This window comes from Trematomus bernacchii, unplaced genomic scaffold (assembly GCF_902827165.1).
Source record: "Trematomus bernacchii unplaced genomic scaffold, fTreBer1.1, whole genome shotgun sequence".
NCBI lineage: Eukaryota > Metazoa > Chordata > Actinopteri > Perciformes > Nototheniidae > Trematomus > Trematomus bernacchii.
Genome location: NW_022987946.1, coordinates 24,672 through 50,000, shown reverse-complemented (window position 1 = coordinate 50,000; position 25,329 = coordinate 24,672). Strand labels below are relative to the sequence as shown.

General features: G+C 47.8%; 1 long non-coding RNA gene across 2 annotated transcripts; it reads right to left on the bottom strand.

Moving 5' to 3' along the window:
• Positions 1 to 1,258: 1,258 nt before the first annotated feature.
• On the bottom strand, positions 1,259 to 2,706 carry LOC117470809. 2 transcript variants are annotated; one of them, XR_004554730.1, is made up of 3 exons: positions 2,602 to 2,706; positions 1,594 to 1,766; positions 1,259 to 1,422 (listed from the first exon to the last, which is right to left on the bottom strand). It is a non-coding gene; the product is annotated as an uncharacterized LOC117470809 (long non-coding RNA). The 2 variants fall into 2 exon arrangements; XR_004554731.1 differs by lacking the exon at positions 2,602 to 2,706 and adding an exon at positions 2,144 to 2,164.
• Between the last annotated feature and the right edge of the window lie 22,623 nt (positions 2,707 to 25,329).

Sequence of the window (25,329 nt, the reverse complement as noted above, 5' to 3'; positions counted from 1 at the left end):
GGCTCTCCTAGTAACACCATCATAGACCTTCCTGGGTACCACCGAGATAAAGGATTTAATATGACAAGCCATATGATGCTCTCATTTGTTAGTGACATTGCACATGCAAATAAGATAAGATAAGATAAGATGGTACTTTATTGATCCCAATTTGGGAAAACATTTTTAGTTACAGCAGCATAAGGGACACGGCATTTTACAATAAATTAGAAATAAGCAAGAAAAATAAAGAAAAGAAAGAAAGAGGAAAATAATATACATGTTGAGTTTGGCAGGATATTATATATATCTAATATACATAAATATAAGGCATATGGAATATTAATGTTAAAGGTGGGGTAGGTAAGTTTGAGAAACCAGCTCGAGTGCGCTAGAATTTGAAAATACACAGCCGGAGAAAATCTGCCACTTCCTCACAGAGCCCCTCCTCCAACACACACGAACGCGCACATGACCAATGAGGGCACGAGATAAGTTTGTGCACAGATGGAAGGCTGACAGGCAGGTAGGCCATCCAGTTACTTTAGCTGGGCCGGCTCAGATGATTGGTCGTGCTTTTTACAGTACTACAGCTTCCACAGATGATATTTCTTTATGGATTTTTTGTCAAAGCACTTCAGATATTCATTGCTATCGGGATGTTAAGAGCATTCCATGGAATATAACAAAAAGTGTATCTCCAGCCGGTTTCTCAAACTTACCTACCCCACCTTTAAATATTGAACAGATTATATATGTGTAAAATGTACAACGTGGTTATATTCAAGAGAAACTATGGAGCAGAGAGTTCTCTTCCAGCCAGAGGTGATTTGTTGTACAGAGTTATGGCAGTGGAGCTGCAGCAGTCTGTTGGAGAAGGAGCTCCGCTGACTGTCCAGCTGCAGGTGGAGAGGATGGGTGGGGTTATCCATGATGGACAACAGCCTGTTCAGTGTCCTCCTCTCCACCACAGCTTCAAAGGGGTCCAGCTTGATGCCGATGACTGACCCAGCTTTCCTGATCAGTTTATTGATCCTGCTGGGGTCACCGGCTCTGGTGCTGCCCCCCCCCCCCCCAGCAGACCGCAGCAAAGAAGAGTGCACTCGCCACCACAGACCGATAGAAGATCTCCAGCATCTTGCTGCATACGTGGAAGGATCTCAGCTTCCTCAGAAAATAGAGTCTGCTCATCCCCTTCTTGTGCACAGCGTCAGTGTTGATCCTCCAGTTCAGCCCATTGTCTAAGTGCACTCCCAGGTATTTGTAGTCCTCCACAACAGCCACATCCTCTCCCAGAATGCACAGGGGCAGAGGAGACGTCCTCACCCTCCTGAAATCAATGACCATCTCTCTGGTCTTGGCCACATTCAGAATACTCACAACATTAGGCTGAGGTTCATCTTCCGCTCTTCTAGAAGTGGTTGTGCTTCTTGTTGCTTCCGGCTAAAATGAACATAATTAAAGACATTTTGAGTGTTTAAAATGTGCTGTAATACACAACACATTATTTATTCCTAAACTTGCAGAAAGAAAAACTAAAGTGTGACATTTAATCACATATTTATATATCAATCTTATACACCTTGAATTCTTGTTGGCCAATGATACACATACCCTTTGAAGATGAGCTGGGAAGTTGAATACTGTTGGCACAACACCATCTTTAAGCCGGACAGTCTGCCCCGTCCTGTCAAAGTCCTCACAACTGAAGTGCTCACTGCAGAGCAGTGTCCTGCCTTCTTAGGGCAGCTTCCCACTGCCTCCTCCTCTCTCCGGTTTTGGGAAACCTTAAAAACATGAGAAAGGTAGCCAGATATATCAATTATTGTCAACATTTTCCTCCCTTCTTTCCTTTAACATTAAGGGTAAGGACAAAAATACACACCGAAATTATCATATGTTTGGGGTAATTGTATGTATGTATACTTTAAGAATAAGACAACCACACTAAGAGTTATAAAAAAGGTGTCCAAAAGAAACATTAAATAATTGTGTAAAGAAATGGTAGCAACATATTCTAAAGAGGCTGGGTCAACAACTATCTTGCAATACTATTATCTCACATAGCCCCACTGATCCTGTGTAGCAGGACTTGTAATGTACATACATCCACTAAGTAATTAACGATTATCCTAATTATAGTCATAATATTGTCATATCTTACACGTGAAAGGTGATTCCACGGATTTTTGTTTCCAGACTGCGGCGATTAGAGCATCCGTAGGCTGCACAAAAGTCCGGCATAGTCAGGTACTTCTGTAAACACAAAGCCAGCAATTTCCTGTATCATAATGTATCTAAATGTAAGATGTTTTTAACAAGCCAAACCACTTGGAAGAAATCATGTGTAACTTAAGTTATGTTGAAAAGAAAGAGCAGTTCTGCCTCTCTCACTGGTGTAAAGTTGCTGGGTCAACTTTGTAATACTCGGTCTCACTCACAGCCTCTTGTTATTAGCCAGCTAATAAATACAACCACACATACACAAAGAAAAGCTGCAATTTCAACATGTCCAAGCATCCTGTATCATAGCCATGCTAATAATGTTTATAATAAACCAAACCGTTTGTAAATCAGTCAAGATTTCAGCGAGTTAAGAGTATTTTTGTGCAGATCACTCACCTTACAACAGCTACCATAGCGCGTACCAGAGTAGCTGTTGACTGTAGCAAGATGGCGGCCAGTGAGCTACGCTGGAAAATCTCCCATGAGCCATCTAGTGTTTATATATATCTATGATCAACTCGAGCACTTGTGCTGCATTCATGCATAACGGCACTCTACAAGCAACCAGAGTGTCCTTAATGTGCCGCTCTACAAGCAACCAGTGTCCTTAATGTGCCACTCTACAAGCAACCAGAGTGTCCTTAATGTGCCACTCTACAAGCAACCAGTGTCCTTAATGTGCCACTCTACAACCAAACAGAGTGTCCTTAATGTGCCGCTCTACAACCAAACAGAGTGTCCTTAATGTGCCACTCTACAAGCAACCAGAGTGTCCTTAATGTGCCACTCTACAAGCAACCAGAGTGTCCTTAATGTGCCGCTCTACAAGCAACCAGAGTGTCCTTAATGTGCCGCTCTACAACCAACCAGAGTGTCCTTAATGTGCCGCTCTACAAGCAACCATAGTGTCCTTAATGTGCCGCTCTACAAGCAACCAGAGTGTCCTTAATGTGCCGCTCTACAACCAAACAGAGTGTCCTTAATGTGCCGCTCTACAACCAAACAGAGTGTCCTTAATGTGCCACTCTACAAGCAACCAGAGTGTCCTTAATGTGCCGCTCTACAAGCAACCAGAGTGTCCTTAATGTGCCGCTCTACAACCAAACAGAGTGTCCTTAATGTGCCGCTCTACAAGCAACCAGAGTGTCCTTAATGTGCCACTCTACAAGCAACCAGAGTGTCCTTAATGTGCCGCTCTACAACCAACAGAGTGTCCTTAATGTGCCGCTCTACAAGCAACCAGAGTGTCCTTAATGTGCCGCTCTACAACCAACCAGAGTGTCCTTAATGTGCCGCTCTACAACCAACCAGAGTGTCCTTAATGTGCCGCTCTACAAGCAACCAAAGTGTCCTTAATGTGCCGCTCTACAACCAAACAGAGTGTCCTTAATGTGCCGCTCTACAACCAACCAGAGTGTCCTTAATGTGCCGCTCTACAAGCAACCAGAGTGTCCTTAATGTGCCGCTCTACAACCAACCAGAGTGTCCTTAATGTGCCGCTCTACAAGCAATCAGAGTCTCCTTAATGTGCCGCTCTACAACCAACCAGAGTGTCCTTAATGTGCCGCTCTACAACCAACCAGAGTGTCCTTAATGTGCCGCTCTACAACCAACCAGAGTGTCCTTAATGTGCCGCTCTACAACCAACCAGAGTGTCCTTAATGTGCCGCTCTACAACCAACCAGAGTGTCCTTAATGTGCCGCTCTACAAGCAACCAAAGTGTCCTTAATGTGCCGCTCTACAACCAAACAGAGTGTCCTTAATGTGCCGCTCTACAACCAACCAGAGTGTCCTTAATGTGCCGCTCTACAAGCAACCAGAGTGTCCTTAATGTGCCGCTCTACAACCAACCAGAGTGTCCTTAATGTGCCGCTCTACAAGCAATCAGAGTCTCCTTAATGTGCCGCTCTACAACCAACCAGAGTGTCCTTAATGTGCCGCTCTACAACCAACCAGAGTGTCCTTAATGTGCCGCTCTACAACCAACCAGAGTGTCCTTAATGTGCCGCTCTACAACCAACCAGAGTGTCCTTAATGTGCCGCTCTACAACCAAACAGAGTGTCCTTAATGTGCCGCTCTACAAGCAACCAGAGTGTCCTTAATGTGCCGCTCTACAACCAACCAGAGTGTCCTTAATGTGCCGCTCTACAACCAACCAGAGTGTCCTTAATGTGCCGCTCTACAACCAAACAGAGTGTCCTTAATGTGCCGCTCTACAAGCAACCAGAGTGTCCTTAATGTGCCGCTCTACAACCAACCAGAGTGTCCTTAATGTGCCGCTCTACAACCAACCAGAGTGTCCTTAATGTGCCGCTCTACAACCAAACAGAGTGTCCTTAATGTGCCGCTCTACAAGCAACCAGAGTGTCCTTAATGTGCCGCTCTACAACCAACCAGAGTGTCCTTAATGTGCCGCTCTACAAGCAATCAGAGTCTCCTTAATGTGCCGCTCTACAACCAACCAGAGTGTCCTTAATGTGCCGCTCTACAACCAACCAGAGTGTCCTTAATGTGCCGCTCTACAACCAACAGAGTGTCCTTAATGTGCCGCTCTACAACCAAACAGAGTGTCCTTAATGTGCCGCTCTACAACCAACCAGAGTGTCCTTAATGTGCCGCTCTACAACCAACCAGAGTGTCCTTAATGTGCCGCTCTACAAGCAACCAGAGTGTCCTTAATGTGCCGCTCTACAAGCAACCAGAGTGTCCTTAATGTGCCGCTCTACAACCAAACAGAGTGTCCTTAATGTGCCGCTCTACAAGCAACCAGAGTGTCCTTAATGTGCCGCTCTACAACCAACCAGAGTGTCCTTAATGTGCCGCTCTACAAGCAACCAGAGTGTCCTTAATGTGCCGCTCTACAAGCAACCATAGTGTCCTTAATGTGCCGCTCTACAACCAACCAGAGTGTCCTTAATGTGCCGCTCTACAAGCAACCATAGTGTCCTTAATGTGCCGCTCTACAAGCAACCAGAGTGTCCTTAATGTGCCGCTCTACAAGCAACCAGAGTGTCCTTAATGTGCCGCTCTACAACCAACCAGAGTGTCCTTAATGTGCCGCTCTACAACCAAACAGAGTGTCCTTAATGTGCCGCTCTACAAGCAACCAGAGTGTCCTTAATGTGCCGCTCTACAACCAACCAGAGTGTCCTTAATGTGCCGCTCTACAACCAAACAGAGTGTCCTTAATGTGCCGCTCTACAAGCAACCAGAGTCTCCTTAATGTGCCGCTCTACAAGCAACCAGAGTGTCCTTAATGTGCCGCTCTACAACCAAACAGAGTGTCCTTAATGTGCCGCTCTACAAGCAACCAGAGTGTCCTTAATGTGCCACTCTACAACCAACCAGAGTGTCCTTAATGTGCCGCTCTACAACCAAACAGAGTGTCCTTAATGTGCCGCTCTACAAGCAACCAGAGTGTCCTTAATGTGCCGCTCTACAACCAACCAGAGTGTCCTTAATGTGCCGCTCTACAAACCAAACAGAGTGTCCTTAATGTGCCGCTCTACAAGCAACCAGAGTGTCCTTAATGTGCCGCTCTACAAGCAACCATAGTGTCCTTAATGTGCCGCTCTACAAGCAACCAGAGTGTCCTTAATGTGCCGCTCTACAAGCAACCAGAGTGTCCTTAATGTGCCGCTCTACAACCAACCAGAGTGTCCTTAATGTGCCGCTCTACAAGCAACCAGAGTGTCCTTAATGTGCCGCTCTACAACCAACCAGAGTGTCCTTAATGTGCCGCTCTACAAGCAACCATAGTGTCCTTAATGTGCCGCTCTACAACCAACCAGAGTGTCCTTAATGTGCCGCTCTACAACCAACCAGAGTGTCCTTAATGTGCCGCTCTACAACCAACCAGAGTGTCCTTAATGTGCCGCTCTACAACCAAACAGAGTGTCCTTAATGTGCCGCTCTACAAGCAACCAGAGTGTCCTTAATGTGCCGCTCTACAACCAACCAGAGTGTCCTTAATGTGCCGCTCTAACAACCAAACAGAGTGTCCTTAATGTGCCGCTCTACAAGCAACCATAGTGTCCTTAATGTGCCGCTCTACAACCAACCAGAGTGTCCTTAATGTGCCGCTCTACAAGCAACCAGAGTGTCCCTTAATGTGCCGCTCTACAAGCAACCAGAGTGGTCCTTAATGTGCCGCTCTACAACCAAACAGAGTGTCCTTAATGTGCCGCTCTACAAGCAACCAGAGTGTCCTTAATGTGCCGCTCTAACAACCAACCAGAGTGTCCTTAATGTGCCGCTCTACAACCAAACAGAGTGTCCTTAATGTGCCGCTCTACAAGCAACCAGAGTGTCCTTAATGTGCCGCTCTACAACCAACCAGAGTGTCCTTAATGTGCCGCTCTACAACCAAACAGAGTGTCCTTAATGTGCCGCTCTACAAGCAACCAGAGTGTCCTTAATGTGCCGCTCTACAAGCAACCATAGTGTCCTTAATGTGCCGCTCTACAAGCAACCAGAGTGTCCTTAATGTGCCGCTCTACAACCAAACAGAGTGTCCTTAATCTTCCGCTCTACAAGCAACCAGAGTGTCCTTAATGTGCCGCTCTACAAGCAACCATAGTGTCCTTAATGTGCCGCTCTACAAGCAACCAGAGTGTCCTTAATGTGCCGCTCTACAAGCAACCAGAGTGTCCTTAATGTGCCGCTCTACAACCAAACAGAGTGTCCTTAATGTGCCGCTCTACAAGCAACCAGAGTGTCCTTAATGTGCCGCTCATACAACCAACCAGAGTGTCCTTAATGTGCCGCTCTACAACAACCAGAGTGTCCTTAATGTGCCGCTCTACAACCAAACAGAGTGTCCTTAATGTGCCGCTCTACAAGCAACCAGAGTGTCCTTAATGTGCCGCTCTACAACCAACCAGAGTGTCCTTAATGTGCCGCTCTACAACCAAACAGAGTGTCCTTAATGTGCCGATCTACAAGCAACCAGAGTGTCCTTAATGTGCCACTCTACAAGCAACCAGAGTGTCCTTAATGTGCCACTCTACAACCAACCAGAGTGTCCTTAATGTGCCACTCTACAACCAACCAGAGTGTCCTTAATGTGCCGCTCTACAACCAACCAGAGTGTCCTTAATGTGCCGCTCTACAACCAACCAGAGTGTCCTTAATGTGCCGCTCTACAACCAACCAGAGTGTCCTTAATGTGCCGCTCTACAAGCAACCAGAGTGTCCTTAATGTGCCGCTCTACAAGCAACCATAGTGTCCTTAATGTGCCGCTCTACAAGCAACCATAGTGTCCTTAATGTGCCTCTCTAAGCAACCATAGTGTCCTTAATGTGCGCTCTACAACTAACCAGAGTGTCCTTAATGTGCCGCTCTACAAGCAACCAGAGTGTCCTTAATGTGCCGCTCTACAACCAACCAGAGTGTCCTTAATGTGCCGCTCTACAACCAACCAGAGTGTCCTTAATGTGCCGCTCTACAACCAACAGAGTGTCCTTAATGTGCCGCTCTACAAGCAACCAGAGTGTCCTTAATGTGCCGCTCTACAACCAACCAGAGTGTCGTTAATGTGCCGCTCTACAACCAAACAGAGTGTCCTTAATGTGCCGCTCTACAAGCAACCAGAGTGTCCTTAATGTGCCACTCTACAAGCAACCAGAGTGTCCTTAATGTGCCACTCTACAACCAACCAGAGTGTCCTTAATGTGCCACTCTACAACCAACCAGAGTGTCCTTAATGTGCCGCTAAACCAGGTGTCCTTAATGTGGCCTAACCAACCAGAGTGTCCTTAATGTGCCGCTCTACAACCAACCAGAGTGTCCTTAATGTGCCGCTCTAAAAGCAACCAGAGTGTCCTTAATGTGCCGCTCTACAACCAACCAGAGTGTCCTTAATGTGCCGCTCTACAACCAACCAGAGTGTCCTTAATGTGCCGCTCTACAACCAACCAGAGTGTCCTTAATGTGCCGCTCTACAACCAACCAGAGTGTCCTTAATGTGCCGCTCTACAACCAAACAGAGTGTCCTTAATGTGCCGCTCTACAACCAACCAGTGTCCTTAATGTGCCACTCTACAAGCAACCAGAGTGTCCTTAATGTGCCGCTCTACAACTAACCAGAGTGTCCTTAATGTGCCGCTCTACAACTAACCAGAGTGTCCTTAATGTGCCACTCTACAACCAACCAGTGTCCTTAATGTGCCGCTCTACAACCAACCAGAGTGTCCTTAATGTGCCGCTCTACAACCAACCAGAGTGTCCTTAATGTGCCTCTCTACAACCAAACAGAGTGTCCTTAATGTGCCGCTCTACAAGCAACCAGAGTGTCCTTAATGTGCCGCTCTACAACCAACCAGAGTGTCCTTAATGTGCCGCTCTACAACCAAACAGAGTGTCCTTAATGTGCCACTCTACAAGCAACCATAGTGTCCTTAATGTGCCGCTCTACAACCAACCAGAGTGTCCTTAATGTGCCGCTCTACAAGCAACCAGAGTGTCCTTAATGTGCCGCTCTACAAGCAACCAGAGTGTCCTTAATGTGCCGCTCTACAACCAAACAGAGTGTCCTTAATGTGCCGCTCTACAAGCAACCAGAGTGTCCTTAATGTGCCGCTCTACAACCAACCAGAGTGTCCTTAATGTGCCGCTCTACAACCAAACAGAGTGTCCTTAATGTGCCGCTCTACAAGCAACCAGAGTGTCCTTAATGTGCCGCTCTACAACCAACCAGAGTGTCCTTAATGTGCCGCTCTACAACCAAACAGAGTGTCCTTAATGTGCCGCTCTACAAGCAACCAGAGTGTCCTTAATGTGCCGCTCTACAAGCAACCATAGTGTCCTTAATGTGCCGCTCTACAAGCAACCAGTGTCCTTAATGTGCCGCTCTACAAGCAACCAGAGTGTCCTTAATGTGCCGCTCTACAACCAAACAGAGTGTCCTTAATGTGCCGCTCTACAAGCAACCAGAGTGTCCTTAATGTGCCGCTCTACAACCAACCAGAGTGTCCTTAATGTGCCGCTCTACAAGCAACCATAGTGTCCTTAATGTGCCGCTCTACAAGCAACCAGAGTGTCCCTTAATGTGCCGCTCTACAACCAACCAGAGTGTCCTTAATGTGCCGCTCTACAAACCAACCAGAGTGTCCTTAATGTGCCGCTCTACAACCAAACAGAGTGTCCTTAATGTGCCACTCTACAAGCAACCAGAGTGTCCTTAATGTGCCGCTCTACAACCAACCAGAGTGTCCTTAATGTGCCGCTCAACAACCAAACAGAGTGTCCTTAATGTGCCGCTCTACAAGCAACCAGAGTGTCCTTAATGTGCCACTCTACAAGCAACCAGAGTGTCCTTAATGTGCCACTCTACAACCAACCAGAGTGTCCTTAATGTGCCACTCTACAACCAACCAGAGTGTCCTTAATGTGCCGCTCTACAACCAACCAGAGTGTCCTTAATGTGCCGCTCTACAACCAACCAGAGTGTCCTTAATGTGCCGCTCTACAACCAACCAGAGTGTCCTTAATGTGCCGCTCTACAAGCAACCAGAGTGTCCTTAATGTGCCGCTCTACAAGCAACCATAGTGTCCTTAATGTGCCGCTCTACAAGCAACCATAGTGTCCTTAATGTGCCGCTCTACAACTAACCAGAGTGTCCTTAATGTGCCGCTCTACAAGCAACCAGAGTGTCCTTAATGTGCCGCTCTACAACCAACCAGAGTGTCCTTAATGTGCCGCTCTACAACCAACCAGAGTGTCCTTAATGTGCCGCTCTACAACCAAACAGAGTGTCCTTAATGTGCCGCTCTACAACCAACCAGAGTGTCCTTAATGTGCCACTCTACAAGCAACCAGAGTGTCCTTAATGTGCCGCTCTACAACTAACCAGAGTGTCCTTAATGTGCCGCTCTACAACTAACCAGAGTGTCCTTAATGTGCCACTCTACAACCACCAGTGTCCTTAATGTGCCGCTCTACAACCAACCAGAGTGTCCTTAATGTGCCGCTCTACAACCAACCAGAGTGTCCTTAATGTGCCGCTCTACAACCAACCAGAGTGTCCTTAATGTGCCGCTCTACAACCAACCAGAGTGTCCTTAATGTGCCGCTCTACAAGCAACCATAGTGTCCTTAATGTGCCGCTCTACAAGCAACCAGAGTGTCCTTAATGTGCCATTCTACAACCAACCAGAGTGTCCTTAATGTGCCGCTCTACAACCAACCAGAGTGTCCTTAATGTGCCGCTCTACAACCAACCAGAGTGTCCTTAATGTGCCGCTCTACAACCAACCAGAGTGTCCTTAATGTGCCGCTCTACAACCAACCAGAGTGTCCTTAATGTGCCGCTCTACAACCAAACAGTGTCCTTAATGTGCCGCTCTACAACCAACCAGAGTGTCCTTAATGTGCTGCTCTACAACCAACAGAGTGTCCTTAATGTGCCGCTCTACAAGCAACCATAGTGTCCTTAATGTGCCGCTCTACAACCAACCAGAGTGTCCTTAATGTGCCGCTCTACAAGCAACCAGAGTGTCCTTAATGTGCCGCTCTACAACCAACCAGAGTGTCCTTAATGTGGCCGCTCTACAACCAAACAGAGTGTCCTTAATGTGCCGCTCTACAAGCAACCAGAGTGTCCTTAATGTGCCGCTCTACAACCAACCAGAGTGTCCTTAATGTGCCGCTCTACAACCAAACAGAGTGTCCTTAATGTGCCGCTCTACAAGCAACCAGAGTGTCCTTAATGTGCCGCTCTACAACCAACCAGAGTGTCCTTAATGTGCCGCTCTACAACCAAACAGAGTGTCCTTAATGTGCCGCTCTACAAGCAACCAGAGTGTCCTTAATGTGCCGCTCTACAAGCAACCATAGTGTCCTTAATGTGCCGCTCTACAAGCAACCAGAGTGTCCTTAATGTGCCGCTCTACAAGCAACCAGAGTGTCCTTAATGTGCCGCTCTACAACCAAACAGAGTGTCCTTAATGTGCCGCTCTACAAGCAACCAGAGTGTCCTTAATGTGCCGCTCTACAACCAACCAGAGTGTCCTTAATGTGCCGCTCTACAAGCAACCATAGTGTCCTTAATGTGCCGCTCTACAACCAAACAGAGTGTCCTTAATGTGCCACTCTACAAGCAACCAGAGTGTCCTTAATGTGCCGCTCTACAACCAACCAGAGTGTCCTTAATGTGCCGCTCTACAACCAAACAGAGTGTCCTTAATGTGCCGCTCTACAAGCACCAGAGTGTCCTTAATGTGCCGCTCTACAAGCAACCATAGTGTCCTTAATGTGCCGCTCTACAAGCAACCATAGTGTCCTAATGTGCCGCTCTACAACCAACAGAGTGTCCTTAATCTTCCGCTCTACAAGCAACCAGAGTTGTCCTTAATGTGCCGCTCTACAAGCAACCATAGTGTCCTAATGTGCCGCTCTAACAAGCAACCAGAGTGTTCCTTAATGTGCCGCTCTCAAGCAACCAGAGTGTCCTTAATGTGCCGCTCTACAACCAAACAAGAGTGTCCTTAATGTGCCGCTCTACAAGCAACCAGAGTGTCCTTAATGTTGCCGCTCTACAACCAACCAGAGTGTCCTTAATGTGCCGCTCTACAACCAACCAGAGTGTCCTTAATGTGCCGCTCTACAACCAAACAGAGTGTCCTTAATGTGCCGCTCTACAAGCAACCAGAGTGTCCTTAATGTGCCGCTCTACAACCAACCAGAGTGTCCTTAATGTGCCGCTCTACAACCAAACAGAGTGTCCTTAATGTGCCGATCTACAAGCAACCAGAGTGTCCTTAATGTGCCACTCTACAAGCAACCAGAGTGTCCTTAATGTGCCACTCTACAACCAACCAGAGTGTCCTTAATGTGCCACTCTACAACCAACCAGAGTGTCCTTAATGTGCCGCTCTACAACCAACCAGAGTGTCCTTAATGTGCCGCTCTACAACCAACCAGAGTGTCCTTAATGTGCCGCTCTACAACCAACCAGAGTGTCCTTAATGTGCCGCTCTACAAGCAACCAGAGTGTCCTTAATGTGCCGCTCTACAAGCAACCATAGTGTCCTTAATGTGCCGCTCTACAAGCAACCATAGTGTCCTTAATGTGCCGCTCTACAACTAACCAGAGTGTCCTTAATGTGCCGCTCTACAAGCAACCAGAGTGTCCTTAATGTGCCGCTCTACAACCAACCAGAGTGTCCTTAATGTGCCGCTCTACAACCCAACCAGAGTGTCCTTAATGTGCCGCTCTACAACCAAACAGAGTGTCCTTAATGTGCCGCTCTACAAGCAACCAGAGTGTCCCTTAATGTGCCGCTCTACAACCAACCAGAGTGTCGTTAATGTGCCGCTCTACAACCAAACAGAGTGTCCTTAATGTGCCGCTCTACAAGCAACCAGAGTGTCCTTAATGTGCCACTCTACAAGCAACCAGAGTGTCCTTAATGTGCCACTCTACAACCAACCAGAGTGTCCTTAATGTGCCACTCTACAACCAACCAGAGTGTCCTTAATGTGCCGCTCTACAACCAACCAGAGTGTCCTTAATGTGCCGCTCTACAACCAACCAGAGTGTCCTTAATGTGCCGCTCTACAACCAACCAGAGTGTCCTTAATGTGCCGCTCTACAAGCAACCAGAGTGTCCTTAATGTGCCGCTCTACAACCAACCAGAGTGTCCTTAATGTGCCGCTCTACAACCAACCAGAGTGTCCTTAATGTGCCGCTCTACAACCAACCAGAGTGTCCTTAATGTGCCGCTCTACAACCAACCAGAGTGTCCTTAATGTGCCGCTCTACAACCAAACAGAGTGTCCTTAATGTGCCGCTCTACAACCAACCAGTGTCCTTAATGTGCCACTCTACAAGCAACCAGAGTGTCCTTAATGTGCCGCTCTACAACTAACCAGAGTGTCCTTAATGTGCCGCTCTACAACTAACCAGAGTGTCCTTAATGTGCCACTCTACAACCAACCAGTGTCCTTAATGTGCCGCTCTACAACCAACCAGAGTGTCCTTAATGTGCCGCTCTACAACCAACCAGAGTGTCCTTAATGTGCCTCTCTACAACCAAACAGAGTGTCCTTAATGTGCCGCTCTACAAGCAACCAGAGTGTCCTTAATGTGCCGCTCTACAACCAACCAGAGTGTCCTTATGTGCCGCTCTACAACCAAACAGAGTGTCCTTAATGTGCCACTCTACAAGCAACCATAGTGTCCTTAATGTGCCGCTCTACAACCAACCAGAGTGTCCTTAATGTGCCGCTCTACAAGCAACCAGAGTGTCCTTAATGTGCCGCTCTACAAGCAACCAGAGTGTCCTTAATGTGCCGCTCTACAACCAAACAGAGTGTCCTTAATGTGCCGCTCTACAAGCAACCAGAGTGTCCTTAATGTGCCGCTCTACAACCAACCAGAGTGTCCTTAATGTGCCGCTCTACAACCCAAACAGAGTGTCCTTAATGTGCCGCTCTACAAGCAACCAGAGGTGTCCTTAATGTGCCGCTCTACAACCAACCAGAGTGTCCTTAATGTGCCGCTCTACAACCAAACAGAGTGTCCTTAATGTGCCGCTCTACAAGCAACCAGAGTTGTCCTTAATGTGCCGCTCTACAAGCAACCATAGTGTCCTTAATGTGCCGCTCTACAAGCAACCAGTGTCCTTAGTGTCCTTATGTGCCGCTCTACAACCAAACAGAGTGTCCTTAATGGTGCCGCTCTACAAGCCAACCCAGAGTGTCCCTTAATGTGTCCGCTCTACAACCAACCAGAGTGTCCTTAATGTGCCGCTCTACAAAGCAACCATAGTGTCCTTAACTGGTGCCGCTCTACAAGCAACCAGAGTGTCCTTAATGTGCCGCTCTACAACCAACCAGAGTGTCCTAATGTGCCGCTCTACAACCAACCAGAGTGTCCTTAATGTGCCGCTCTACAACCAAACAGAGTGTCCTTAATGTGCCACTCTACAAGCAACCAGAGTGTCCCTTAATGTGCCGCTCTACAACCAACCAGAGTGTCCTTAATGTGCCGCTCAACAACCACAAACAGAGTGTCCTTAATGTGCCGCTCTACAAGCAACCAGAGTGTCCTTAATGTGCCACTCTACAAGCAACCAGAGTGTCCTTAATGTGCCATCTACAACCAACCAGAGTGTCCTTAATGTGCACTCTACAACCAACCAGGAGTGTCCTTAATGTGCCGCTCTACAACCAACCAGAGTGTCCTTAATGTGCCGCTCTACAACCAACCAGAGTGTCCTTAATGTGCCGCTCTACAACCAACCAGAGTGTCCTTAATGTGCCGCTCTACAAGCAACCAGAGTGTCCTTAATGTGCCGCTCTACAAGCAACCATAGTGTCCTTAATGTGCCGCTCTACAAGCAACCATAGTGTCCTTAATGTGCCGCTCTACAACTAACCAGAGTGTCCTTAATGTGCCGCTCTACAAGCAACCAGAGTGTCCTTAATGTGCCGCTCTACAACCAACCAGAGTGTCCTTAATGTGCCGCTCTACAACCAACCAGAGTGTCCTTAATGTGCCGCTCTACAACCAAACAGAGTGTCCTTAATGTGCCGCTCTACAACCAACCAGAGTGTCCTTAATGTGCCACTCTACAAGCAACCAGAGTGTCCTTAATGTGCCGCTCTACAACTAACCAGAGTGTCCTTAATGTGCCGCTCTACAACCTAACCAGAGTGTCCTTAATGTGCCGCTCTACAACTAACCAGAGTGTCCTTAATGTGCCACTCTACAACCAACCAGTGTCCTTAATGTGCCGCTCTACAACCAACCAGAGTGTCCTTAATGTGCCGCTCTACAACCAACCAGAGTGTCCTTAATGTGCCGCTCTACAACCAACCAGAGTGTCCTTAATGTGCCGCTCTACAACCAACCAGAGTGTCCTTAATGTGCCGCTCTACAAGCAACCATAGTGTCCTTAATGTGCCGCTCTACAAGCAACCAGAGTGTCCTTAATGTGCCATTCTACAACCAACCAGAGTGTCCTTAATGTGCCGCTCTACAACCAACCAGAGTGTCCTTAATGTGCCGCTCTACAACCAACCAGAGTGTCCTTAATGTGCCGCTCTACAACAACCAGAGTGTCCTTAATGTGCCGCTCTACAACCAACCAGAGTGTCCTTAATGTGCCGCTCTACAACCAAACAGTGTCCTTAATGTGCCGCTCTACAACCAACCAGAGTGTCCTTAATGTGCTGCTCTACAACCAAACAGAGTGTCCTTAATGTGCCGCTCTACAAGCAACCATAGTGTCCTTAATGTGCCGCTCTACAACCAACCAGAGTGTCCTTAATGTGCCGCTCTACAAGCAACCAGAGTGTCCTTAATGTGCCGCTCTACAAGCAACCAGAGTGTCCTTAATGTGCCGCTCTACAACCAAACAGAGTGTCCTTAATGTGCCGCTCTACAAGCAACCAGAGTGTCCTTAATGTGCCGCTCTACAACCAACCAGAGTGTCCTTAATGTGCCGCTCTACAACCAAACAGAGTGTCCTTAATGTGCCGCTCTACAAGCAACCAGAGTGTCCTTAATGTGCCGCTCTACAACCAACCAGAGTGTCCTTAATGTGCCGCTCTACAACCAAACAGAGTGTCCTTAATGTGCCGCTCTACAAGCAACCAGAGTGTCCTTAATGTGCCGCTCTACAAGCAACCATAGTGTCCTTAATGTGCCGCTCTACAAGCAACCAGAGTGTCCTTAATGTGCCGCTCTACAAGCAACCAGAGTGTCCTTAATGTGCCGCTCTACAACCAAACAGAGTGTCCTTAATGTGCCGCTCTACAAGCAACCAGAGTGTCCTTAATGTGCCGCTCTACAACCAACCAGAGTGTCCTTAATGTGCCGCTCTACAAGCAACCATAGTGTCCTTAATGTGCCGCTCTACAAGCAACCAGAGTGTCCTTAATGTGCCGCTCTACAACCAACCAGAGTGTCCTTAATGTGCCGCTCTACAACCAACCAGAGTGTCCTTAATGTGCCGCTCTACAACCAAACAGAGTGTCCTTAATGTGCCACTCTACAAGCAACCAGAGTGTCCTTAATGTGCCGCTCTACAACCAACCAGAGTGTCCTTAATGTGCCGCTCAACAACCAAACAGAGTGTCCTTAATGTGCCGCTCTACAAGCAACCAGAGTGTCCTTAATGTGCCACTCTACAAGCAACCAGAGTGTCCTTAATGTGCCACTCTACAACCAACCAGAGTGTCCTTAATGTGCCGCTCTACAACCAACCAGAGTGTCCTTAATGTGCCGCTCTACAACCAACCAGAGTGTCCTTAATGTGCCGCTCTACAACCAACCAGAGTGTCCTTAATGTGCCGCTCTACAAGCAACCAGAGTGTCCTTAATGTGCCGCTCTACAAGCAACCATAGTGTCCTTAATGTGCCGCTCTACAAGCAACCATAGTGTCCTTAATGTGCCGCTCTACAACTAACCAGAGTGTCCTTAATGTGCCGCTCTACAAGCAACCAGAGTGTCCTTAATGTGCCGCTCTACAACCAACCAGAGTGTCCTTAATGTGCCGCTCTACAACCAACCAGAGTGTCCTTAATGTGCCGCTCTACAACCAAACAGAGTGTCCTTAATGTGCCGCTCTACAACCAACCAGAGTGTCCTTAATGTGCCACTCTACAAGCAACCAGAGTGTCCTTAATGTGCCGCTCTACAACTAACCAGAGTGTCCTTAATGTGCCGCTCTACAACTAACCAGAGTGTCCTTAATGTGCCACTCTACAACCAACCAGTGTCCTTAATGTGCCGCTCTACAACCAACCAGAGTGTCCTTAATGTGCCGCTCTACAACCAACCAGAGTGTCCTTAATGTGCCGCTCTACAACCAACCAGAGTGTCCTTAATGTGCCGCTCTACAAGCAACCAGAGTGTCCTTAATGTGCCGCTCTACAAGCAACCATAGTGTCCTTAATGTGCCGCTCTACAAGCAACCAGAGTGTCCTTAATGTGCCGTTCTACAACCAACCAGAGTGTCCTTAATGTGCCGCTCTACAACCAACCAGAGTGTCCTTAATGTGCCGCTCTACAACCAACCAGAGTGTCCTTAATGTGCCGCTCTACAACCAACCAGAGTGTCCTTAATGTGCCGCTCTACAACCAACCAGAGTGTCCTTAATGTGCCGCTCTACAACCAACCAGAGTGTCCTTAATGTGCCGCTCTACAACCAACCAGAGTGTCCTTAATGTGCCGCTCTACAACCAACCAGAGTGTCCTTAATGTGCCGCTCTACAACCAACCAGAGTGTCCTTAATGTGCCACTCTACAAGCAACCAGAGTGTCCTTAATGTGCCGCTCTACAAGCAACCAGAGTGTCCTTAATGTGCCGCTCTACAAGCAACCAGAGTGTCCTTAATGTGCCGCTCTACAAGCAACCAGAGTGTCCTTAATGTGCCGCTCTACAACCAACCAGAGTGTCCTTAATGTGCCGCTCTACAACCAACCAGAGTGTCCTTAATGTGCCGCTCTACAAGCAACCAGAGTGTCCTTAATGTGCCGCTCTACAACCAACCAGAGTGTCCTTAATGTGCCGCTCTACAACCAACCAGAGTGTCCTTAATGTGCCGCTCTACAACCAACCAGAGTGTCCTTAATGTGCCGCTCTACAACCAACCAGAGTGTCCTTAATGTGCCGCTCTACAAGCAACCAGAGTGTCCTTAATGTGCCGCTCTACAAGCAACCAGAGTGTCCTTAATGTGCCGCTCTACAACCAAACAGAGTGTCCTTAATGTGCCGCTCTACAACCAACCAGAGTGTCCTTAATGTGCCACTCTACAACCAACCAGAGTGTCCTTAATGTGCCGCTCTACAACCAACCAGAGTGTCCTTAATGTGCCGCTCTACAACCAAACAGAGTGTCCTTAATGTGCCGCTCTACAACCAACCAGAGTGTCCTTAATGTGCCGCTCTACAAGCAACCAGAGTGTCCTTAATGTGCCGCTCTACAACCAAACAGAGTGTCCTTAATGTGCCGCTCTACAACCAACCAGAGTGTCCTTAATGTGCCGCTCTACAACCAAACAGAGTGTCCTTAATGTGCCGCTCTACAACCAACCAGAGTGTCCTTAATGTGCCACTCTACAACCAACCAGAGTGTCCTTAATGTGCCGCTCTACAACCAACCAGAGTGTCCTTAATGTGCCACTCTATTGAATTGCCAGGTCTCTCTCTATGCTTTGCTTGCTGCTGCTACTCCACGTCGCTGCTGCTTGCTGCTTGTAAGGACTCTCCAGGTAAGGACTCTCCAGGGAAGGACTCTCCAGGTAAGGACTCTCCAGGTAAGGACTCTCCAGGTAAGGACTCTCCATGGAAGGACTCTCCAGGGAAGGACTCTCCAGGTAAGGACTCTCCAGGTAAGGACTCTCCAGGGAAGGACTCTCCAGGGAAGGACTCTCCAGGTAAGGACTCTCCAGGTAAGGACTATCCAGGTAAGGACTCTCCAGGGAAGGACTCTCCAGGTAAGGACTCACCAGGTAAGGACTCTCCAGGTAAGGACTCTCTAGGTAAGGACTATCCAGGTAAGGACTCTCCAGGTAAGGACTGGAAGGACTCTCCAGGTAAGGACTCTCCAGGTAAGGACCCTCCAGGTAAGGACTGGAAGGACTCTCCAGGTAAGGACTGGAAGGACTCTCCAGGTAAGGACTCTCCAGGTAAGGACCCTCCAGGTAAGGACTGGAAGGACTCTCCAGGTAAGGACTCTCCAGGTAAGGACTCTCCAGGTAAGGACTCTCCAGGACTTCGGTCTGCATCAGCCAATCAGCTTGCTCCTCCCTCACTGCGAGTGGAACCAGGTAACTCCCCAACAAAGACTCACCTGTATGCTATCCTGGCTCCTGATTGGTAGAAGGAGCTTCCCTGATGTCAGGACAGCAGAGAGTCTACATATCTTCAGTCGCAAACTGAACAACCCCCTGTTTCTCTTATACCTTGCACAATAATTACAAAAATAATAATGAAAATGCTGGTCTGTCTTTTCTGTCGTGAATATGTCAGCACTGTTCTTGTTTTCCTGAGTTTCGAGTCTTTATGGTTTACTGCACTTATTGTAAGTGGATAAAAGCCTCAGCTAAATGCTATGTAATGTAATGTAATGTAATATGACGCAATGTGATGTGATGTACTTAGGGTTATTAATGAAAATGTAAACAATGAAACTGAATGTTGTTTTGGTGTCGCTGAGTTTCATCACTTCTGTTAGCGAGGTGAAATAAGATAAGATAGACTAGTCTTTACTGCATCATAGAGGAGCAGGAGGGCGGGGAGACTCTCACAACTATACATGAACCAACAATAATACAATTAACAAGAGCCAAAACGTTGATTTATTATTTTGATTATTTAATCATTTAATTTATGTAATGGATTATAATTGATTGGTGTCAGTTGATCGTGATCTGCAGCCACGGAGCAGCCTACTCAGGAGGGGACATTGACAGAGGATTACTCAAAAAGTACACCGTAAAAGTTGTCAATTTTAGACACAGGCTTATTATATTTACAGCCCGTAATAACATTCATTTTCTGGGCTCAATATATGTCTTGGTCGTTTTCGTTGTGATCGCTAAATTCACCTAGTTTCCCCTTGTTTATAACAGTACTTTTCCCACAATAGTTCATGAGAGCTCTTTTAGTTCTGATGAACTAAAGCAGATCGCGTTCACACCAAAATGAGTTCCTGGGGGTGGATTAGGCAAATGAGCCGCTGACGTCACTTCTTCTTCTTCTGCTTTGGGTTTACTGGCAGGCTGCAAACAACTTCACGGCGAGTACAGTAGGTGGCGGTATGCACCTTAAAGTTGCAATCCGCCAAAAAACTGAGAGAAATATGAATGCACCTGCCAATTGCCTGGTCAAGTTAGATGCTGCGTATCACAGTGCTCTGAGATTTGTGACAAACTGTAAAGCATTAACTCATCACTGTACCCTGTATGCAAGGGCTGGTCTGCCTTCACTAACTGTACGGAGGCTCAGTCACTGGTACATTTTCATATACAAAGCCATGTTAGGGAAACTTCCATCCTAAATCTGCTCCCTGATCTCACGGCGAATTGTAAGTGGCTACTGCCTGAGATCGCATGCTGTGGTTTTATTAAATGTGCCAACTGCTAGGACTGTCTTAGGGAAGATAGCATTTAGATGTGCAGCTCCACTGTCCTGGAATAGTCTGCAATTAAAATGGAAACTGAGCAATCTGGTGCCACTAAATGTTTTTAAAGCTCGGTTGGATGCTACTGAATCGGAAGCTGTTGGTACCTGTGCATGTGGATAGTATGTAAACTGTAATCCCTGTAATGCTACTGTATGATGTCCTTGTTGTTGTTCTGTTTATGTTTTTAATGTTTCATGTGGAACCTACTTGAGCAGGTCTCCCTTGAAAAAGAGATCAATGATCTCAATGGGATACACCTGGATAAATAAAGGTTTGAAATGAAATGGAATGAGAAGAAGAAGAAAAACCTCCCGCATATACTGCCACGCCCACCTGCTGTATATGAGGCGTCTGTTTACCTTCCGACCTCAGACATGAGCTTCGTCTGAGTTATTTAAAGCTCCCATGTCATGCTTTTCCGGTTATTACCCGTCCCCTTGTGTGTTATGAAGGTTTTTATGCATGTAAACGGTGTGCAGAGTCAAAACCCTCAAAGTACACCCTGTAGCGAGTAAAACTCTAACACAGAAAATACCTCCCCAAAACGCCTCGTTGGAGATACGTCACTGCCCATTTGATTCTTCCGGGTACCGCCTGATGTCATGCGGTACCCGGAACGAAATGGACCAATCCCGAAGAGCTATGGCCCACACCAGCAGCGGCGTGTTCCTCCTCCAGAGGTTCGAAGAACCGGCATTTCACAGACGAAAGCTTCCAAAAACATTGCCCAGTTTGAGGCCGGATATGCACAGCTTGTTTGGACCGTTTGGAGCAGGGGAAGATCCGGGTATACAACCTGTAAGTTTGCATTGTTATTTGTGTATTTATCAAACAAGACTGTTTAAATGTGTAAACTGTGTTGGACTGCTAAGCCATTGACACAGTGCTAACTGTGCTAACTAAGTTGCTAGAGTTTCCATATATCAACTCTAATATCAGCAGATGGCCTTGCAAATGCAATAGCAATGCTGATTCGGAGGCGAAGGCGGTTAAGAAGGATTGACAAAAGGATTGGACGACGACATGCACGCGCTATGGATTGCGTAACCTGTGTGAAATGAATGAACACTAACGGGTCCGGGTTGCAACACAATAATATCACTGGTGAATTATGTATAATAACGTGTCACCACACAAGCCCCCCCAGAATTCACCCATAAACAAAATCAGCATGGCGGGGCGGCACGACAGGTCGACCCCCACGACTCCTGAGCACGGGAGTCCACCACACGCGGCTAGAAGCGTCCCAGAAGCGTCCCAGATGCGTCCCAGATGCGTCCCAGATGCGTCCCAGATGCGTCCCAGATGCGTCCCAGAAGCGTCCCAGATGCGTCCCAGATGCGTCCCAGAAGCGTCCCAGATGCGTCCCAGAAGCGTCCCAGATGCGTCCCAGAAGCGTCCCAGAAGCGTCCCAGATGCGTCCCAGAAGCGTCCCAGATGCGTCCCAGATGCGTCCCAGAAGCGTGAAGCGTCCCAGATGCGTCCCAGATGCGTCCCAGAAGCGTCCCAGATGCGTCCCAGATGCGTCCCAGAAGCGTGAAGCGTCCCAGATGCGTCCCAGATGCGTCCCAGAAGCGTCCCAGATGTGTCCCAGAAGCGTCCCAGAAGCGTCCCAGATGCGTCCCAGAAGCGTGAAGCGTCCCAGAAGCGTCCCAGATGCGTCCCAGATGCGTCCCATATGCGTCCCAGAAGCGTCCCAGAAGCGTCCCAGATGCGTCCCAGAAGCGTCCCAGATGCGTCCCAGATGCGTCCCAGATGCGTCCCAGAAGCGTCCCAGAAGCGTCCCAGATGCGTCCCAGAAGCGTCCCAGAAGCGTCCCAGAAGCGTCCCAGAAGCGTCCCAGATGCGTCCCAGAAGCGTCCCAGAAGCGTCCCAGATGCGTCCCAGAAGCGTCCCAGAAGCGTCCCAGATGCGTCCCAGAAGCGTGAAGCGTCCCAGATGCGTCCCAGATGCGTCCCAGAAGCGTCCCAGATGCGTCCCAGATGCGTCCCAGAAGCGTGAAGCGTGAAGCGTCCCAGATGCGTCCCAGATGCGTCCCAGAAGCGTCCCAGATGCGTCCCAGAAGCGTCCCAGAAGCGTCCCAGATGCGTCCCAGAAGCGTGAAGCGTCCCAGAAGCGTCCCAGATTGCGTCCCAGATGCGTCCCAGAAGCGTCCCAGAAGCGTCCCAGATGCGTCCCAGAAGCGTGAAGCGTCCCAGATGCGTCCCAGATGCGTCCCAGAAGCGTCCCAGAAGCGTCCCAGATGCGTCCCAGAAGCGTGAAGCGTCCCAGATGCGTCCCAGATGCGTCCCAGATGCGTCCCAGAAGCGTCCCAGAAGCGTCCCAGATGCGTCCCAGAAGCGTGAAGCGTCCCAGATGCGTCCCAGATGCGTCCCAGATGCGTCCCAGAAGCGTCCCAGAAGCGTCCCAGATGCGTCCCAGAAGCGTGAAGCGTCCCAGATGCGTCCCAGATGCGTCCCAGATGCGTCCCAGAAGCGTCCCAGAAGCGTCCCAGATGCGTCCCAGAAGCGTGAAGCGTCCCAGATGAGTCCCCGATGCGTCCCAGATGCGTCCCAGATGCGTCCCAGAAGCGTCCCAGATGCGTCCCAGATGCGTCCCAGAAGCGTCTCGGCGCAGGGCTTCTCTAAAAATAGGATGAATCCTATCCTATTCCTATTTTTGACGCGACGCGAGGCGTTGCGTCACGTCGGGCAGGCAGGAAGTGGAATGTTCAGAGCATCCGGCCCAGGCCCATCCCCCCCAAATAAAGTAATTTTGCAGACCCCCCTTCACATCACTACACCTTCACTACGACACGCACAATGGACGACGAGCTTTTCATTATGGAAGTGGAAAAACAAACAATTTTATACCACATCATTTTTACAAGGACAACATCAGAAAGGACAAGGCCTGGTGTTTAGTCGCTGGAGTTTGTGGAGTGGAAGGGGAATATTCATGTAATACTTGTAGGTACAGTACAGAGCCATTCAGTATTTTAACATCTTGTGAAAGTAATTAAAAAACTTTTCAGTAAACTTGCATTTCACAAGAAAGTAAGATCTTATTTCTTATATCAAGTATCTGTGAAGGGAAAAACAAGCAAAGAATTAATAAGTGAAATCATTTTATTAATCTGAATCTATTCTTTTTATTCAGTGGACGTGTGCAAGCAAAGATGGAAGTCATTCAGGGATGCTTTTGTTAAAAGCAGAAAGCAATCTACCCCAAGTGGATCTGCAGGTGGCACGCTAAAGGGCTGGAAATACGCAGATATAATGTCCTTCGTTTTGCCCTATATACAGCAAAGGAGGTATGTATGCACATTTTTAAATGTATATAATGTTGTAACTTTGTAATTTGTCATGATGTATTGCAAAGGGTATGAAAGAGTTTATTTTAAATTACATAAATATGTAGGGAATCGTACAATAGAAAATATAAAGATCAATAGCGTATCCAAGGAATACACAATAGAATAGGAGGTGGACGTCATCCTCTAGGGGGGTCCGGGGGTCTGCCCCCCCGGGAAGATTGTTCGGAACATTTTAAAGTAAAATGCTTCAATCTGGTGCACTTTGAGCACACAATCACTAGAGACCTGATCTAGAGACCTGATCTAGAGACCTGATCTAGAGACCTGATCTAGAGACCTGATCTAGAGACCTGATCTAGAGACCTGATCTAGAGACCTGATCTAGAGACCTGATCTAGGGACCTGATCTAGAGACCTGATCTAGAGACCTGATCTAGAGACCTGATCTAGAGACCTGATCTAGAGACCTGATCTAGAGACCTGATCTAGAGACCTGATCTAGGGACCTGATCTAGAGACCTGATCTAGAGACCTGATCTAGGGACCTGATCTAGAGACCTGATCTAGAGACCTGATCTAGAGACCTGATCTAGAGACCTGATCTAGAGACCTGATCTAGAGACCTGATCTAGAGACCTGATCTAGGGACCTGATCTAGAGACCTGATCTAGGGGAACTCTAAACACCCATATGAAAAAGATCGGTTTACATTTTAATAATCAATAAGTTTGTGAACATAACCAATAACCAATAACAAATACATGTCATTTTATTTTTGTTGTTCATTCATATCTTATTTTACCTTAACATTTATTTATTTATTTATATGTTTGTATCTCTCCAGTTTTAAAGGATATGTCTGGTTTGCTGTCCTGTAGGATACACTGGAATGATTTCAAACCTGTTTATCCCAATAATTATAAAGGAGTGCCTTGGAAATATGTGTTTACATAAATTGTGATCAAACCGTTTGAGACCCACTGAGATAACTGAGACTAAAGTGAACTATCTAAACCCTCAGAGTCCTTCACCTCACTGAGCTGTAGTTATCAGCCTCTCACTGGAGAGGACTCTCCCTCCACATTATTGTAGAAACATCTTCTTCGTATATCCGTTAGCGCAGCTAGCACCAGATTCTAAAAACAACAGCGCCGGTACCGGTGCGCCCTCTCTCCCTCTCTCTCTCCCTCGCTCTCTCGCTCCCACGCTCACTCGCACTTTGGCTGTGAGCTGCGGGCGCCTGATAAGCCAACATCCCCCACTTTCATCACTTACAGCGCCCATCGTACAGGGCAAATGAAAAGTGTAACCGGGGTGAAAAGGGTGTTACATTTACTTAATTATGAATATTGTTACATCAAGGCCGAAAATTAGGATGAGCGCCAACGGTCAAAAAGGTTTTTCTACCAGCGCAGCGCCTCCCCAGATCTAGCGCCCTAGGCGAACATCTATAACGCCAGTGCTACGGGCCGTAATATCTTACCCCACACCCACACCCACACCCCCACACCCACCCCCACCAATTACAGCCCTACCACCTATAACCCCACCACCACGTCTGGTACCCCCACCGTCTGCAGAGAAGAGGCCCTCTAGGTCCCGTAGCCCCCAGGGATCCACACCAGCGTTCCACAAGGAGGAGGCCACAGAGCACAGACCTTGGAGAGCAACTGATGTCTCTACT